Genomic DNA, 16315 nt, shown 5'->3' on the forward strand with positions numbered 1-16315 from the left:
AGCACTACCTGCTGTCGCCACATCCTCCTCATACAGCGAACAGGCTGCTAAAGAACAGACAATAGAATATAGTAGTTACACTCCAAAAAGTCCCGGGCACTAGCCGTCAATTATACCTTTTTTTCCTTTCTTTTTTTTCTTTTAAAAGCCAAAAGCTGTACACTTAATCAGTGCTTTATTGTACTGGCCGTATAATAAGCACTACCTCATTTTAAGTTATCACTCTTAGTGGGTGCTGCAAATTATATCGCTCTGGAGGATGTTAGGAATCTGGGGCTGTTCTTTAGAACCTCTGAATACACTTCATGAATCATGCTTGTCGATAAACTGCAAAATACTTGCATTGCGAGAGGATTGGAACACGCTCTTCGGTGCTGACATGTTGCATCTGAGCCCCATGGCTCTGCAATAATTAAGGAAAGGAATACAAAATTACATTCACAAATGGGTCTACAATATGGAAACAACTTGTGTTTACTAGAGATTTGATATGATGACACAAATAAGGGATGGCCAAGAAGGCACCACCTTCCTAACTTCATCAGTGGAATCAGACGTGTCTAATAGTGACATCGAACAACCACCTACTTACCTCCATTTTTTAGAGGAGATGTAGCTCCTGTGCACAGATGGAAAAACTATCATAACATGTAGAGTCAACGGCTACCCCTTTCATAGACGCATGGGAGGTGCACCTAAACTACAATGAGGCTAGATTAGCATATGCTAGCACAGAGATCACAGGGAGGTGGATATATCATAAAACATAGTTTAATTGTTGACTAAATGAACATTTAAAAAACATAGGCAGAAACCTATATAACACAAATGGTATAGAGTACAAGTGAAACCGAGGAATACATGTGTGGGTTAGTAACAAAAAGGTGCAATTTCATGTACTGCTGCATGGGTAGCGGTACGTAATCATTGCCGACACATATAATGGGTGTTTCTGGTTCGGATAAGGATGGAACACAACAGGTATTGCGATGTAAAGGCAGGTTTTCTGAGGGTACCGAAATGTCGTCAGGACACTGGTAATAGTATGAAGGTAGACAACTGTAGAGGAGGCTTGGTTCACCTAGAGAGTTAACATGAGGTGTTTTAAAATGTGATCAAAGCCTTACTAGTAGGGGGAAAGAACACTGTAGTAAAGAATATTAATACTGCACACTATTGTGATTTGGTGTTGCAATGAAGTGTGTGATTTTCTGTGGTTTTAGAGGTATCGTGTTGAGAGTTTGAGAGGTGTATGCAGAGAGGTGAGCTTTTACTAGGGTTGGTTATTAGCATACTTGTCTGAAGAGCTGCACCCTCATTTTGTGTTTCTTTCAAGGCTAAGATAAATGTCTTCCAGTGATCTTGTTTCGGCATGACACAAAGCTGTCCCTCACCTCTGTCCATATGTCACGCTAATCAGTCTCTACACTTCTATCTTTGTTGTTACTCAGGCCAGCCCTCCCATCCCAGTCTGTGCGTAATGCTGTAATGCAAACTGGTCCCCATGGATCTATCTAGTTGTGACCCATGCCCATTCCCATAGCTCTATCTGGGTGCGACCTGGTTCAGTCAGTTGTCACCACCATTTCCAGATTTGAAGCAAGGCAGTCACCATACCTATGTCTCAGTTGATTTTGGTTGTGTGTGTCGGGTTAGTTTCATATGTAAGTCCATCTCCAGAAATTCTGCCTGGGTTTCGTGTATGTTAGTCTAGTGGATTCTATCTTCTAGTTACTAGCTTTTGTGCGGGTTTCTTAGTGTAGCACCAGTGGTCTTGTTTTGGCTAACAGGTTTGCTTATATGGTGAGGTTGGTTTTGAAGATGGCTAGCTTTTAAGCATGAGGAAATTGTTGAATAGTGTGGATGCAAAGTTGCTTTGGGTTGGCAGTTTACACATGAGGTTATGTTATGTCTGGCAGGGGGTGCTGGGTAGTGGGTTAGGTTATTTTGTGCCTGTTCTGTGTCAGCCTTGTTAGGTCCTGATTGTTTTGTGGCTTGTGGTCAGTTCAGCTTTGCATTGTCTCTTTAGTTCTTGCAGGTGTTCCCCTTCTCTGTAAAGTATCAGTGTTATCAGTCCCGTCATGGGTTTGTTGTTGATTGGCTCTCTTTGCATTTTTGGTTTTATTGTTTCAGTTGTCTGTCTTTTTCGAGGTTTTGAAGAGCCAGGTTTTGAGCAGAGTTCAGAATTTTATGTGGTCTTTTGTGTTTCTTATTGTTTTCGGCAAGTTGTTCCAGGTTTTTGCTGCGAGGTAGGAGAAAGGAGTCCCCAAGATTTAGCTTGCATATGGTTTTGGTTCCAGGCCAATTACTTTGCTTGACCTAAGGTGTCTTGTCGACTTGTAGATGGTCATTTTCTTTTGTTATTTTATGTTATGTTAATTTGCATTTATATAGCACCTTATGTACCATTGGTATGGTCTCAAGGCGCTGGTAGGTTGAACGCCCTCAGAAACTGAAGTTCAAGTCAGTAGAGAGAATAGAGAGTCAAAGGTGCGTGCGAGCACCGGGTATGTGTGCAGCTTGTGTGGCATTCATGTGATAGCTGCTTTTTAGCAGTAGGTGTGGTGGTTGAGAGATCAAGAGTATGTGTTCGCTCTGGCAGGTTTTTATCCAGACCGATCCTGGCTGCGTTTGGCCTGAGGAGAACGCCTAGGCTGGGGGTGCGTATCCAGCAGTGTTTAGTTAGTGATGGGGAGTATGAGGCAGATGATGGTATGAGAACACTATACCGAATGGTGTCATAGTATCGCTGTTTTATAGTTGAGTGGTGGTGTAAGAAGAGAGTAAGCATGGAGATGTGATATGGTGGTTTACCTTAGGTGTTTGAGATCGGGCCCACTCCAATAGTGCTATGTACTCATCCGTTCCATGTACTCCGACTGTTCCATGCATTACGACCGTTTCAAGCACTCAGAGCCGTTCTTTTCTATGCGCTTTCAAATGTACCATGCATTCAAGACCGTTCATGTAAGTCACGCATTTCTTATGCACTCAAGTCCATTGCATGCACACCAATCTGTTCAATGCACTCCAATCCGTTCCAAGCACCCTACATCCGCTCCACTCTATTATCCACTCATACAACCTACATCTGCACCACAACCTACATCCGCACCACACTCTTAACTGTTCCATGCTCTCATCCGCACCATGCCCTAATTCATTTTGCGCACTCATCCGCTCTGCGCCCTCGCCCGCTCTGCGCATTCATCTAATTCATCTGCTATTACGCATTCATCCAGTCTACGCACTCGTCCGCTCTACGCGCTACATCCACTCCACTCCTTCGTTCAACTGACTTTCATTATCCTTTCAGCCCATGTCACTTGTGGTACGCACTCGATCTGTTCCTTGCTCTCTATCAATCCCATGCACTACACCCGTCTCATGTAGTCAAATCGTCTATTGTGTACTTTCCATTTATACCATGCACTTAAACATTCCGTGCCATCTGTGCACTCATCAGTCTCGTATATTTATCTTTCCACCCTCTACACTTTATTCATTCCATCCATTTTGTTCCTTTTCATCCATTGCAAACATTACATCCATTTCATTAATTTCAAGCGCATAACTGTATAAACACAATTTTTTCTTTTCTTTCATTTTTTTATTTTTAATTTCACTGCTTTGATCCCGATTACTCATTTTATTCTGTTTGTCTTTAGTTTACATTAGAGGTTATTAGTTGTCGATTTCTCGCTTGGATCTTGATGTTGTATTGTTGTTTGTCTTATTGTTATTTAAGATCTAGTAGTTTGGGTTAGTTGAATTGTTGTTATCCACTTTATTCCTCACGTCCACATTGTTCCTCTTGTCCATTACATTTATATGCCCATTTCCATAATTTCATCCACTTTACTGCTCTCGTTCAACGCATTCTTTTATTTCTACTTCGCTGGTTTGATCCTTTTAGCTTGTTCTATTTTGTTTGTCTTTTTAGCTAACCAATAGAGGTTAATTTAGTTTACGATTAGTCGCTCGGATCATGATGCTGCATTGCTATTTATGATCTAGCATTTGGTAAAGTCATTGAGATGCTGTTATTCAGTTTGAGTTAGTTTGAGTTTGTATTCGGTTTTAGGGGAAGAGCCAAGTTTTCAGTAATTTGCGGAAAGACATGAGGTCTTCAGTGAGTCGGATGTGGGGTGGGAGTGCGTTCGACAGCGTGGGGGCCGAGGCTGAGAATGATGATCCGCCTAACCTGACTGATTTTTTTTTGGGTATGACTAGGAGGCCGGCTGAGCTTGATCTTGGAGTATGTGGAGGGTGATAGGGTTTTAGTTTGTCTCGCAGATATTGAGGTCCGGTTTTATGCAGTGCTTGGTGCAAAATGCATAATGTTTTGAAGGTCACCCTTCGGGCAACCGGAAGCCAGTGCAGAGTTTTGAGGGCTGGGGAGACGTGGTCTCTCTGGCCGAGCGCTAGTAGCAGTTTGGCTGCAGCGTTTTGTGCTCTTTGCAGTTTAGTCAGTTGGTATGCGTGGACTCCGGGGTAGAGGGGGTTAGCGTAGTCCAGTCTTGATATAACAATTGATTGGACCTCCGAGAGTCTGTTGGGAAAGGAGAGGTATGGAAAGATGCGCCTAAGAGTTTTAAGGGGGTAGTGGCAGGACTTTGTTGTCTTGGCGCAAGAGTGTTAGGTCAGAGTCTAAGGTGCATCCAAGGTTTTTTACTGAATTAGAGGGAGTCGGTGAGTTGCCCATGGCAGATGGCCATGGTAGTGGGTGTGGAAGAAGTTCGGAGTTGCCGCATACCATGATTTCGGTTTTGGAGGGGTTTAGCAAGAGGTGGTTTGTGGTCATCCAGAGCTCTATCGAGAAGGCAGGAAGCAAGGTCAGGTTGGCAGTTGGGTTTTGAGTTCAGGAGTTTTAGAATTAGTTGAGTGTCATCAGCGTAGTTGTAACACAGGATGTTGTGTGAACTAATTATTCGTGGGAGGGTGGCCATGTAGAGATTGAACAGGAGGGCTGACAAGCAAGCTCCTTGTGGAACTCCTGTGTCGACTGGTCGGGCTTGGGAGGAATAGTTGGAAAGTAGGGTTATTTGGTTCCTGTGTTTGAGGAACGATGCTATCCATTTGAGATCGGTTCCACAAATTCCTAGGGAGTGGAGGCGGTCAAGGAGGATTGAGTGATTGTGTTGAAGGCGGCGGATAGGTGAAGAAGGATTACAGCGGCGCAACCCGTGGAGTCTGCCGTGTTTTTAAGGTCATCCCAGATTGAGTTTAGGATGGTTTCAGTTCCAAGTCGGGCTCTGAAACCTGATTGTGCTGGGTCTAGGAGATTGTTGGCTTCGACAAAGCGATTTAGTTGGGAGTAAGAAGTTTGGTCGATGAGTTTAGCAAGGAACCTGGTGTTTGAGATGGGGCGGTAGTTTTTGGGCTCGAGAGGGTCGAGGGAGTTTTTTTTATTAGAAGTTTGACATGAACCATTTTGAACGCGTCAGGAAAAATTCCAGAGGAGAGGGAGTCATTTATGATGGATCTTGCGTGTTCTCCTGCGCAGGTAGAAGCAAACATTTCTTTGAGGGTTGTGGCCGGACAAGGGTCTAGGGGAGAGATGGATGGTTTGCGGGTAGAGAGAAGTTTAAGAGAGAAGGTGATATTGGACTGAAGGAGTCGAACGTTGGTTGGGTAGTGGTCGCAGGCAGTGGGTTGGCCGGTGTGGGGGTTGGGTTGCCTGGTGGGTGTAAGAGAGCTGGTTGGCTGTGGTGTAAAAGTGGAGAGAGTGAGTCGCACAGCGATTGTAAGGTCGGGACGGTGGTGGTGCATGATAGTTTGGTGAATTCGGTAGGATTCGGGAGTTGTAATGGGCTTTTTTTGCTTTCCGTATTTCGTTTTTTTTACTGATGAAGGTGTCGGGCCAAGGTGGATCTGCTCAGGGGGGTTTTGGTTTTCCGTCATTTGCGTTCTAGGTATTTATATAGTTATTTACTGGTCTTCAATTCAGGTGTGAACCATCTAGGGAAAAGGCCATGGCGGGCTGATGGTTTGCATGAGGGTGTCAGCCGCATTAGTGAGGTGTTGAGCCATGAGTCAAAGGCGTCGAGGGGTTACTTGATTATTGAGTCGGCAGGTAGGCAGAGGAGACTGGAGGAGTGTGTCGGCTAGGTCAGGAAGGATTTAGTTTTTTCCAGCATTTGCATAGATTCGGAGGTTCAGGTTCGGGTACGGGAGGCGGGCGGGTGCGCGAATGGTGAAAGAAACAATGAATTGATCGGACCAGATGATAGGGGTGGGGGGGGTTTAGATGTATCCGGTTGTGGGAGCTGAAGCTGGCATCAAGAATGTGTCCTTTATAGTGAGTCGGGCCGTTTATATGGGGTTGGAGGTTAATCGCGTCTAGGCCGTCAACCAGAGAGTGTGTCATAGGATTGGTGGGAATGTCGAGCCATATGTTGAAATCTCCTAGGAGGGTGAGGTTGGGATGGTTTAGTTGAAGGGTGGCAATAGAGTCGCAGAGGTTGTTTGAGAATTGTCTATCATAGCCAGGGGGGGTCTGTAGATTATTAGGAAGCTTTGTGAGAACGAAGGGGAAAGGGATAGTTTAACGAGGAGTGATTCGCAGGAAGGAATGGAAGGTTGGTTGACGATGATTGCGGCGTGGAAGTGAGACTTGAATGCGAATGCTATTCCTCCTCCTCTAAAGGGGCGGTTCAGATGGACGGGGGAGTAGTCTGGGGGGGGGGGAGGCTTCATTGGCGATAGGGGCGAAGTAGTCAGAGAACCAGGTTTCGGTGATGAAGACCAGGTCTGGTTTGTCAGAGGCGAGCAGTTCAAAGATGCTGTCTGTTTTTTGCTTCGGATCGGGCATTAAATAGGATGCAATTCACGTCCGTAGATGAGGTTGGTGTCGAAGCTGCCGCGAAGTGGGGTGGGGGGGAGAGAGTGGAAACTGGAGAGCGTGGGGGGTGGGCTGGATGATGGTCGATGCGAAGAGTGGGCGAGCAGAGAAGTTGGCGGGTTTTGGGTGGGAGTAGATGGGCGTGTGTGTTAGGGTGATTGGGTTTGGCAAGGGGGATTTGAAGGAGGGGTGTGTGGGGTTAGGAGTTTCGGTTGTGGTCGGTGAGAAAAGGAGAGAGAGGTGTTTCAGGCAGGGTGAGGCATGGGGGAAGGTGGTGATTGGGGGGATGAGGTGGTGGGCCGAGACAGGGGAGGCGATGAGTGCTGCAGGATTGAGGGGGACCAGGTACGTTTCCTCTTTAGTGTCTTTGTTGCGATTGGTGTGTGCGAGAGTGTAGGGGGGTCAGAGGCGGAGAGCGATGACGCTTCAGTTCTTGTTAGGGCTAGCCATGCAGTTTTTAGGGAGGGGACAGGGTGTGGGTGGGCAGGGATGATGGTGGGGGTTGATGGGGGGGGAAGGCAGGGGTTTTAGGGTGGTTGGCTCACCATCGTGCCCCTCTGGCTTGGTGTTTGGAAAGGGGATGGGTGGAGGATGTGGTGGAGGGTGGGATGATTTGGGGAGGGGGGGGACGGGAGGCAGGGCTGGCCGGAGGGCAGGGGCGGTCCACAGGGGTCGTTTCTGGCAGACCTTGGTGGAGTGGGTGCACTCATGGTTACTAACTGTGATATAGATAGGTTGGAAGATATCGTTCACACCATCACACTTTAGCTATAACACCCAATGTTAATTGGTCATTCTTTCTGTGATTAACAGTACCACAGCAGTACCTGCTATTAGGTACAGTTTCAGATGCAAATTACACTTTATATTTGGACTTTGTAAGTTCAGCTATATCACTAGGTGAGATTACTCAGTTTCTAGGTTCAACTAAGCAGGGTGATATTATTTGCTTATTCTAAGTTTTAATATACTAATTGTAAACTAAGCTGCAGATATGCCTCTAGGGGCTTTTGAAAATTAGCTAGGCCTTAGAATATGCTATTAGACGGCCTATCCAGTTGCAACTTCAGCAACAGTTACGCTGCTGGGTAGATTTCTTCTAGCAAGCTGGGATACAGGTATGCTATTGGGGAGAATTTCGAATGTAACAATGCCAGAGATATGCTTTTAGGAGGACTTTAAGTGCAATTTAGGAGGATTTCTAAATGCAGTTATGATAAAAATGCGGTATAGGGTAAACTTTCCGAATGCAACTTTCAAATGCAATTTTGACAAAGGTATGCTATAGGGCAGAGTTTCTGATTGCAATTATGACATAGGATACGCTATAGGGCAGACTTTGTAAATGCAATTGTGCCACAGATATGCATTAGGGCAGAGTTTCTAGACTTTGGCACAGTGACATTATTAGGGGCACTGTCTAGATTCCGCTATGCCCAAGTGATGTTATATTCATTTCTAAATTCAACTTTTGCACAGAGGATATATAGGCAACCAAATACAATTTTGCACAGAGAGGATATTAGTCACACTTCTAAATTCCATCAGGAAATGCTATTAGGCACACTTCTAAATTCAAGTTTTGTACATAGAGGATATTAAGGACACTTATAAATGCAACCAGGGCAAGCTATTAGGCACAATTCCAAATTCAACTTTGCACAGAGAGGATATTAGGCACACTTCTAAATGCAACCAGGGCACGCTATTAAGCACACTTCCAAATACATCTTTGCACAGAGAGGATATTAGGCACACTTCTAAATGCAACCAGGGCACGCTATTAGGCACACTTCTAAATTCAGCTTTGCACAGAGAGGATATTAGGCACACTTCTAAATGCAACCAGGGCACGCTATTAGGCACACTTCTAAATTCAGCTTTGCACAGAGAGGATATTAGGTACACTTCTAAATTCAAGTTTTGTACTGAGAGGATATTAGGGACACTTCTAAGGTCAACCAGGGTACGCCCCCTGGCCACTGATTGCTCTGCGTGTCATGCACTTTGTTTTGAATGTGATACAATGATTGATTGGAAGCCAGTGTAGCATCAGCACTCGTGTGATGTGGTCTCTTCTAGCTAGTTTGAGGAGAAGTCTGGCCGCTGCATTTTGGATTGGTTGCAGTTTCTTCAGCAGACATTCCGAGGTAGAAGTTGTTGGCGTAGTCGATGAGGGCGAAAAAAGTCAGTGTTTTGTGGGTGAAGGAAAGGAATGGTAGGATTCTTTTTGTTGAGTGAAGGAGGAAGAAACATTTCTTATTGTGTTTACTTGTGGTTCTAATGTTAGTGCATTGTCAATTAGGACTCCCAGGTTTTTGACTACTTTTGATGGTGTGGGCGTCATTCCCAATTCGGTCGGCCACGGGATGTAGGAGGTGTTCTCTTGGTTTTTGGATATAATCATGTTTTCTGTCTTGCCTCGGTTGATTTGTAGGTTGGCGTTCATCCATTCGTAGATTTCTTCGAGATATTCTCCTAGAGTTGTTTTCTTCTTGTGCATCTTCGATTTTGTAGATTTGAGTGTCATTTGCGTAGTTGTAGCACGTAAGTTTGTATTTTTTTGAAGATCTTGATTAGCAGAGTCTGGTAGATGTTTAATTACGTTGGTGATAGTGAGGATCCTTGTGGTACTCCGCAGTCGTTCACTCGTGGAGCTGATTTGAAGGGCTTTATCCAGGCAATATCTGTTCTGTTTGTTAGGAATGATCTTATCCAGAGTAGGGCTAAATCAGTTATTCCCATTTCTTCTAAACTCTTGAGGGTGTCATGGCTTACTGTGACGAATGCTGCGGAAAGGTCAAGTAGAATCAGGGCAGAGGTTGTGTTGGAGTCAGCGTTTCTTAGTTTATCTGGATAGTAGTGTCGATTCTGTTCCTTTTGCGGGTCTGTAGCCAACTTGTGCTTGGTCCTGCAATTGGTGTTTTTCAACGTGCTCTTGAGTTAGTTTGTTTACGTAGGTTTCTAGGATTTTTGCTGGGTCGGGGATGTTTGAAATAGGTCTGTAGTTGGGGAGTGGTTTAATTAATATACACTGATTCGAAGGCTTGTGTTGCAGTCCCTGTTGCGAGCAACCAGTTCAAGAGATTGCTGTAGTATTCTAATGGCGTTCCTTGTGTGAGGATTGATTAGTAGATGTTTGGGGGGCAGGGGTTGATGGGCGAGTCTGCTTTCTTGCTATCTTTTACCAGCTTGACAAATGTCTCTACTGATATTTGCAGGAAGTTTTAGCTTTTCGATTGATCTGGTTGGTTGTGTTGGGATTGATCGTATGATTTGTCGGATGTTGATTTTATTTTTGAAATCGTCTGCTAAGTCGCTGCATGGTTTCTGTGAAGGTATCGGAGTATTGACGCAACCTGGTGGGTTCCTCATTTCGTTTGATTTTAATCATTTATTTTTGTGCGTTGGTGGCTTTGGTGATTCTGTCGTCATAGTGCCTTTTCTTTGCCTTTTGAATTTCCTTCTTGTACGATCGGATTTGCCTCTGGAACAGGTTTCTTACCTTTCCTCCATTCTAGTTCCAGCTTCTTGTTCTTTTTCATGGTGCTTAGTAGTGGGTTGACTGTTTAATGTGCACAAGTACCATTTAAGTTCTCCAAGGTTCTGAATAAAATGCCTGTTAATCTTCAGTTGCATATGTCATATTCGGGTGTACTGATGGCTGAGAACTAGGAAACCCCGGGCGAAAGGCTGTGGTCTGGCAAGCAGTGCGGCTAAATGCAGTGTGATCAGCTCAGGGAGAACACCTGCTGTGGTGTAACCAAGAGGCTGCAGAGGGCGCACAGAAATAGGCAATGACGTTCCACCCAGTGAGCCCCTTACAGCTGACGAGTACAATATTACGAATTAGAAGTAATTTGTGCTCTAATCCAATGCTTGGCCCCATACGTTTTCTTTCATGTACTTTCCGGAATGATGGACACCTTCTATTTGTTGACTCAGTGCAAACAATGGTATTTTCACAATAGGCTCGGCCACGGGCTGAGGAGATTTGAACTGAAACTTGCATGGAACTGGGAAAGTTGGGAAACTTGCCAGCTATGATACCATGGAGGTAGTACCTCCACAAGACGAGCGTTTTGGGGTTTGCTGAGAGCACACTGCCCCAGAAAGCACAAGAATGAAGGGGGCGGGAAAGGTGTTGTATCTCCTACCTCTTGCCACTACTTTGGGGTTCCCTGTGGCACTGCTCATGGAGGGCACACAGCAAACACGGGTTAGTGGTCAGGTTGCCCAGGCATTGCATCATAGGCAGCAGATCAGTGATCAGACAATTATCATGGCCACTTGAGAACTCTTAACATTGGGAAGCTGACATATAAACCAGATGAAAAGACAATATCAACACACAGTACTGCATTGGATGCTATGTTTATTATGGCAAATGTGCACAAACACCTTCCAATTGTGGCAAATAGATCTGTGCCTAATCCATAAAAGAATTGTAGGCAAGACCGCAGAGGTACTCCAAAATATCACACACCATAGCTCGCCACAATGTTCTGCACCCTCCTGTTCTGGTTCAGGTACCTCTTCAGTTTTGCAGGCATTCACCATGGCTGTATTCCTCAGGAGCTTCAGCAAAGTTGTTAGTCTGTGCCTGCTCCTAGCGCTATCTTTCATAAACTGACCACATCTCTGGTGGGAAAACAGCGCGACAATGCCTGCAGTCAGGGTTCTGGCAGCCCGTGTAATGGTCCTCAAACCAGCACAGGAGTAGTACCAACTCTGCAGGCATTGCATTGTCCATTATGACCACCGCTCTGTCTAGGTCATGAATTGGCACAAAGGCGAGCGTTATGATCATGCGCGGCGCCAGTGTGAATTCGGGTTCAGTGTTGTACCTTGGAAGTAGACCTACCGGAGCAAGCTTCTTGTGGACATTCTGGGCTAGATGAAATGGGCAGCCATGTAATTGCGAGCCTGGAAATGTTGCTCTTGCCGCCCCAATGGCAGCCTGTTGAAAATCCATCTAAATGGATGTTGGATCGAGATTATCTCACATGTCCTTGATTGCCTCAAACATGTGCTGGTAAGTGCTCCTTTACTTGTTGGGCAGCAAGACCTAGAGGACCGGTAGCACAAATTTTCCCCGCTCTGCCATCCCTACATATATCTGCGCAAAGACCTCTGGAGCCAACTGAATGTTCCATCTACGTATAGCTTCTCAATTTCACCAGCCCATTCCCTGTGCTCCTCGCGGCCAAATATGAGAAAGCTGTTCTCATCATTCTCCCCTGAATCCCAAAGGAGAAAGCATTCTGACTGATTTGCTGTGGGATGGAAAATCCTGTAGGCTTCTGGTATCCTGATCGCCGCTCTGTTGTGGCTGAGGTGGTACGGAGTGGACTGCATTGTGACTTCTCTGGATTACCTTGCGAGTTGCATCCTTCCTTGGCATTTTCCCTTGTACGTCTGTTGATGTCCCTTGCAGAGCTCCATTGATCGAAGCTGGTGGCTCCACTGTACCCAGCACCTGCCACTTGATCCCCGACAGGATGAGGCACACTTCACCTTGTGCGGCATCACTCCCATGGCTATAACCATGCATCCTGCATCACTCCCATGGCTATAACCATGCATCCTGCTAAACACCTGGTCACCCACTGTGGCCGTGTGGAGGCATGCTTTGCATTCATCTTTCCCCCACCTCACAGCGCCAGAATCTCAGTCTGCACTGTGCCTATCAAAGATATACTGGTAACCCTCATGGAGAAACTTCCGCTTGCCATGCTTGGAAAATATGCCAGCCATTCTCCTGGAGACAAGTTGAGGAAAGCTTTTTACTCAGGTGGTCAGACACTGTGTCTCAGCTCTGGTAATGTAGGACACTAAGGAACATGTCAGTGCACCAAGCCTCCCTAAATAGTGCCATGGCAGTGGCGGGAAAAGGCCTCATTAGTGCCTCATTAGCCCAGTAAAGTCGAGCAAAGTAACAGTCCTTCCCATCTCCTCATACTTTTTGCCTCCAGTTATCACCCCAAAAAATGCATCAGTGTGGGCCCTTCTCATATAGGTGCATGGGGATTTATAGCAGGGCACACAGTAAGATTCTGAAGTATTAATCGAAGTGTGTATACTCACTACATGGGTGTGCACCGCTATGTGGATCTCAGCTAGCTTGTTCCTGCGCGTGTTTGTGTTCACATGCCCTTTGTATAATGAAGGTAACAAAAGGGACAGCACTGGAGAGGGGAGGACAATGGGCTGAGCGAACATATGAACAAGAGGGGTTTCCTACCCTCTGGTATTTGAATATTTGCAATTATTTAATGCAGAAACATTTGTACCTTTGCATTAATCCAATGGAACAAGACCATCTTTGTCTCATAGGTATGTGGCCTAGAAATACACATAGAAAACTGTCATATTTCTGCAGCTTTTTATTCTTAAGCTGTTAAATTTTATTCTAGAGATTTGTACATGTTCTGATGAATAAATCGTCTGGCAGTGAGCCATTTCAAACACAAAACATTAGTGCCATTGTGAAGGTTTGCAGTGTATTATGAGCACAGAATTGACCATAGAGCTGTTTGTCACTTTCAGCAGGAATGATCAAAACAGAAAATGGACCCAACTGGTCCCTGGATGAAAAGATTGTGGTTTTAACCACTGTATGCAACATTAATCAATAAACAAGCACTTAAGTTAAACATCATGAACAAAATTACATATGTAATGGTGCATTGTGTCAACCATGTTGGATTGTATATTTGTCTGAGTCTGAATTGAGTAGGAGGCCTCTAAGGAGGTTCACCTATGCCCAGCAGAAGGTTAACCTATGAGTAGTTCGACGTCTAGATGTAAGGTTAGAGATCTTGAGGCAGACTGTTGAACTGCCTAAAGTGGGGGCACGGCGACTGCTGACGTTTTTGGCTTGATGGAATGGGAGCCTTGTTCTAGGACCAAAGACAGGTCTCTCTGTGTGAGGGACATACAAAAATATGGTTTATTAGAGGGACGCATATGTGGACCAGGAAAGGTAATAGAAATGTAGATACAATTAAAATGAGCATTGCAAATTGCCAAGTTCCTGCGCCCATCTGACTGACCTTGCTGGGGGCCCAAAGGGTGGGAGCCTTCTGTTGTGTGAAGAACAGTAGATTCAGGGGGCAGTCTGGCCCCTCAGGTGAATGGGTTGGAATCCTCAGGATAGTTCTGGGTGTCACTTCATCTGCTTGTTGAAGAGCCCTGTGGACGAGCAAAGTGTTGTGGCAGTCACGAGTGTGGGAACTTATTCATCCAGCAGATGCCATCTCTGTCCCACTTGTAGAACTCTCAGATGGGGAAGAATGGCATCTGCTGGACTAAAACAGCATCAGGAGCGAGAAATGGCTCCAAAACTACAATTCCCAGCAGCCTCTGGGAATAGCACAACCAGAAACAAGCACACGGGGCCTGCAGCCCCACGCGGACAACGCCCCAGCTACCGCGCATGCGCGAATCGGGATCGCGCATGCGCAGAGAACGAAACTCTGTTCGCACTCGACTTCCTCACGGGCGGACGCAATCTCCATAGCTCTGACTCCAAAACTCCTACACTGGGCCATCCCTCGCCAAGATCACCTCACTGCTAACCTAAGGGAAGTACTCCGCAAGGAAACCACAGCGCTCGTCAGTGAATGGGGTGGATCTGTCGAGCCCAAGTCCTGTTAACGCCCCTTCTCATGTCTTGGCTAATGCAACCCATATTCACGGCCCTCATGTTACTGTGACGGGACTTCTGAAGACTTGTTTGAAGAACCAGGTGATCACCTTAATGGTGGACTCGCGAGCCACTGGCAATTTCGTAGATGCAACATACGTGCAAACCTTAGATATACCTCTGCATCAGAAGGAACATCAGGAACCAGTCTGTGCATTAGACGGATCACCATTGAAATCTGGACCCGTGACCCAGTGTACCGAAGAGGTAGTATTAGACATACAAGGTCATAGCGAAATTCTCACTTTTGATGTCATTGCTGCTCCTCAGTTCGGTTTCATCTTAGGTTTGCCATGTTGGCTCAACACAATCCGGCCATAGATTGGACACGCGATACGGTCGCATTTGCCTCTGAACATTGCGCTCGGCATTGTGTTGGAGACGGGGCGAGACCAGTGCGAGTGTTGGGTGCTACACAACAATCAGACCAAGGCATATTCTGAGTTCCGGGATGTTTTTAGTAAGGCTGCGGCAGAGACGCTACCCCCACATCGCTCCTTTGACTGTAGGATCGATCTGGAAGCTGGAGCTACGCTACCATGTAGTCGGATCTACGCTCTGACAGAAGCAGAAAACAAGCATCTGGAAGAATACATCAACACTAACCTACAAAGTGGATTCATAAGGCACTCCACCTCACCCGTTTCGTCATCACTATTCTTCGTGCCCAAGAAAACCGGAGAACTTAAGACTTGCATAGACTATCGCACAGTCATCAGGAAAAGTATAAAGAACCGTTACCCCTTGCCCTTATCCCAGTTTTATTAGATCAAGTGCGGGGAGCCTCTATCTACACCAAGCTAGATCTTAGAGCGGCGTATCATTTGGTGCAGGTGCGTGAGGGGGACGAATGGAAGACCGCGTTTAGAACGAAATTTGGACTGTATGAATACCAGGTCATGCCATTAGGTCTCTGCAACGCACCCGCCGCCTTCCAGCATTTTTTGGATGAAGTCCTTCGCGGTCTCCTAGACCACTATGTAGTGGTATACATAGATGACATTCTGATCTATTCATCTAGTGAGGAAGAACATGTGCAACACATTAAATCAGTCTTACAACGTCTAAGGGAGCATCAATTATACGCTATCTCGAGAAATGTAGTTTCCACAGCACTACAGTAGAGTTTCTAGGATTCATCCTATCCCCAAACAAAACCAAAAATGATGATTGTCAAGTAAATAATTGGATCTTTTATCTTGGAGTAACCATGGAGTGTAACCAAACTATGTTGCAGGGCAATGGGAGTGCGGACTGCGAATGACAACCAGCGCATCACTTGATTTCCTAACTTGGGAGGAAAGTTTAATTTGCCATTAAATATACAATATGTCGGTGCAAGATCCATAAGGATGGTATTGTCAGCATACATCAGACAAGGTATTAAATGACTACCAATACGAGGAGCCAAATTCCTTATCACCCAAATGCTTATCCAGGTCAGAAGTATATAAATTATACAAAAGGGGTGCAAATATGCATCCCTGTTTTAAGCCAACATTAGTTTTCACTTGCCTAAATAAATGTCTATCCTGTGACAACTGTGTTGACACGACCGTATCACTATATATCTATGACCTCTTGTTCTGATAAACTAGATACGACTCTTAGTGAATCCAAAAAGTGTATTCTGAGGGGTAAAGTGAAATGCATGTTAAATACTAGGTCTCCGGCTAGGCATGCAACAGAGGTCACAGATTATATCCTGGATCAACAAGTAGACGTCTGTGCAAACACTGTGTCCTGGCTACCTGACGCTCTTT

Source organism: Ambystoma mexicanum, chromosome 3q (assembly GCF_040938575.1).
Source record: "Ambystoma mexicanum isolate Mex_15411 chromosome 3q, UKY_AmexF1_1, whole genome shotgun sequence".
NCBI lineage: Eukaryota > Metazoa > Chordata > Amphibia > Caudata > Ambystomatidae > Ambystoma > Ambystoma mexicanum.